Source organism: Pinus tabuliformis, chromosome 5_1 (genome assembly GCF_031772625.1).
Source record: "Pinus tabuliformis cultivar Carrire ecotype Pingquan chromosome 5_1, CPIR1, whole genome shotgun sequence".
In the NCBI taxonomy this organism is placed as follows: Eukaryota; Viridiplantae; Streptophyta; class Pinopsida; order Pinales; family Pinaceae; genus Pinus; species Pinus tabuliformis.
The window spans coordinates 308694754-308698422 of NC_142305.1; the positions used below are offsets into that span (position 1 = coordinate 308694754).

Genomic DNA, 3669 nt, shown 5'->3' on the forward strand with positions numbered 1-3669 from the left:
TCAAAAACCCATTTTAAATAACAAAAATTAAAATTTAACCAAAAAAAATCACCAAATTCTAGTTAAAAACTTCACAACCTATTCTAACAATACATTCAATTATACACTTAATATCATATCATAACTCTTTCAAAGCAAATAACTTGCTTTTACTTTTATTCTATAAACATTTTACTCCGTACTAAAAATGATTCAACCACATTCAATCATTTCCCTAATATTCAAAACAGTTATTGAAACCACCTCTTTTCTTAAAATACTAATTCATATATACAATCAAAATCCGATCTTAAATAACAAAAAAATTAATTTTTGACCACAAAAATTTCACCAAATTCTAATAAAAAAAACTTCAAAGCTTAACATAAACGAATACCTTGCTTTTAGTTATAAAAGCCACCCCTTATCCTAAGATTCGATGCAGTTATTAAAGCCTATAAACAAAATTACACCATCAAACCTTAGTCACAATAATGACAAGGACACTCAAACATGGGATAAGAATATAGTACCGGGTGCTGATTTTCAGACCACTTGAAGCCTGGGGACACCCCAACCATGGACAACTAACCATGTGACCAGGTTATGGGCCTCTAATATGGTGGCTGTGTCATTTCAACCCATCTCGTCGCTATATATTTTAAAGCGTATTTATGGAGTATAAAGGGAAATATGAGTAGGCTTCTAAATGGTTCAATAGTGCAGCCACAATGAGTTTGAATGGCATCAGCTTTAGTCTGATACTTCTTCTGCTGTTTCAATCTCCATTCAGCGATGGAAAAGATAGTGTTGATCTACATCTCCTGAACCACAAATTCAATGATTCTCCAGAAGAATACATTGAAGTCAGCAGGCCTATAAACTATCCTGCCAACAATTCTTGCTCTATTCTTGTCCTGAAACATGATTTCGGCAACACTTATGGCAAACCTCCTGTTGAAGTATCCTACAGCCCACCTGCAGAATGTTCCAATAACTGGGACAAAGTGGTCCTGCAATGGAAGGCTACTTGCAAAGGGGAACAATATGACAGAATTGCAGGTGTTTGGCTGAGTGGCGTTGAGATCCTCAGAACAAGCACAGCTGAGCCTACGGAAGCAGGGATTTCATGGGAGGTCAACAAGGACATAACCAGGTATTCTGCATTACTGAATAAGCCCCAGACTCTGGTGGTAATGTTAGAAAATTTGGTTGATGACACTTATACTGGTATTTATCATGTCGCCATCAGTTTCCATTTTTTTGAAAACCATGATGCGCAGTTTCCCAAATACCCTGCACCGGCAGATCTGATCCTCCCAATCTCAAAATCTTCACCTAACAATGGGGGCCATTGGTTTTGGTTGCAGAATACATCTGATATTCAGTCACAGAAATTGCTGGTACCATCAAACGCCTATAGGGCTGTTGTTGAAATTTATGTGTCATCCCATGTGAATGATGAATTTTGGTACTCAAACCCTCCAGATTCTTACATAGAGGCCAACAACCTGACTACCCGCCGTGGCAATGGGGCTTTTAGGGAAGTAGTTAGTTCCATAGATGGGGTTGTTGTGGGTGCTGTGTGGCCTTTTCCTGTTGTGTTTACAGGGGGCATCAACCCTTTGTTCTGGGCACCTGTTGTAGGCATCGGGGCTTTCGATCTGCCTGCATACGACCTGGAGGTAACCCCTTTCCTTGGACTGCTGCTGGATGGAAAGCATCACACTTTTGGTCTGAGTGTAACGGACGCTATTGCCACTTGGTTTGTCGATGCAAATCTGCACCTGTGGTTGGATGAAACTAGTGTGCAGACAGCAGCAATGTTGATGGATTATCAAGCACCTGCTTTTAGCCCTTCTCTAGTTTCAAACTTTGAGGGTTTGGATGGGTTATTTAAGACAGATGGTGAAAGAAGGATTTCATATTCTGGGTGGGTTAAATCAACACAAGGGAACCTTACAGCTCATGTTCTGCAAATCTTCAAATACTCTAACCTCATCACTTTTGAAAACAGTGGTGATACTAAATTTGTGAAGTTGAAAATAGAGACAACCGAAGAAATGACAGTGGAGACGCCCTTGGAATCAGTATTATCTCAAACAATTTCACACTCTTATCCTCTAGATATGTACTCTGCTACTTTCGACAAAAAGAATGGCACGTATCTTGCTATTACAAACATTTCTCATGCTTTCAATAAGGATGTAGCCAATGTCTTCCCCGGCGGCAGTTCATTCAGCTCTTTAACGAATTCTCAGAATGCACAGGGCTCTATGCTAGTTAAGGATCATTCTGTGCTCAGCGGCAAAGCGAGCACTGAACAGACATATAAATACAGTGGGAGTGATGGTTGCTATTTCCGAATTCTGAGCGTAAATGATTCTAAATTTATCAAAGATTACTCTGATGCCTTCTGCATGTACTTTTCATAGAAATTTGATGCACCATTTGTTGTTAAGAAACTGTTGAAGGGAAGTGCTTAGATTGATTAGAAAAAGTACAAAGTGATTGCCATTCAGTGACAAAGCGAGCACTGAACAGACATATAAATACAGGGGAAGTGATGGATATTATTTCTGAATTCTGACCGTAAAGGATTCTAAGTTTACCAAAGATTAGTCTGATACCTTGTGGAACTTCTTTCCATAGAAATTTGATCCAGCTTTTGCTGTTAAAAAACTGTTGAAGGGAAGGGCTTAGAATATTTAGAAAAAGTTCCGAGAGATTGCCATTCACTTCAACACAAAGTACTGTTCATAAAGGCATCAATTAAGCCTCCTGTATATTATGTTTCCATATCTCCTGCTAAAATCGGGAGGAAGGGATTCTGTAGATTTCATCTTCTTTTCTAACCTTCGACCATATTGCGCCTATCCCTTTCTTCTATTGTTGTGGTGATGTTACATAATACACTGCAAACTATTGGTTACTAGTAGCAATCAAAATGCATATCCTGTTTTGTTTCAAATGTCATGCCATTCTTTTGCAGAGAAGAGCCTCAAGCTCAATGCTGATTGAAACCAATTATGGGCTTCAAACAATCGGAAGTCAGAGATTTGTTTTGACTAGCAATGTTGCTGTCAGATTTTTTTTTTAAAGCACGAGAAAAACTCTTTAATGTTCCATATGTTTCACTTTCAGGTTTCCTTGAGCATGTAAGAGTAAGAGTAGAGTATGATTAAGTTTGTTTACCTGGAATGAAATCCCACCATGAGGATATGCAACTGTATTAACCGCGTGTAATTGTGGAAACCGCATAGATAAGAAACATAATCCAGAGAGGGCCTACAAGGCTGGACACTGACACCATTAATCTTACCAGGAGTAAGTAATCTCTGGATCCACAGTTATTATTTTATATCTTTCGCACATTTCCTTGTTAGAAACCATTCTACTTGCAGCAGAAAAATGTCATCTCTTCATCTTTTGAAGAACTTGAATGAATTTATTAGATTGACACGAGGTCTGTATATTTCTCTTCACAATGGGGTTTGAAAACGTTTCACTTAGGAAATCTAAGGTTTTCTGAAGGTGAATTTGAATGAGTTGCTTTAGCTTCTCAAATTTTCAATTGAAGTGTTTTTTTTCTTCTCCTGTTTATGAGATATCTTATCTGTTGTAAGGAATTATAGCAGAGCTTTTAGATTTGCATTAACAGGGTTTATACATTTAAATGCTTGTCCTACA

At 38.1% G+C, this 3669-nt stretch overlaps 1 pseudogene; it reads left to right on the forward strand.

Moving 5' to 3' along the window:
- The first annotated feature begins 601 nt into the window (after nucleotides 1–601).
- On the forward strand, nucleotides 602–2950 carry LOC149164600 (peptide-N4-(N-acetyl-beta-glucosaminyl)asparagine amidase A pseudogene; annotated as a pseudogene).
- The last annotated feature ends 719 nt before the right edge of the window (nucleotides 2951–3669 follow it).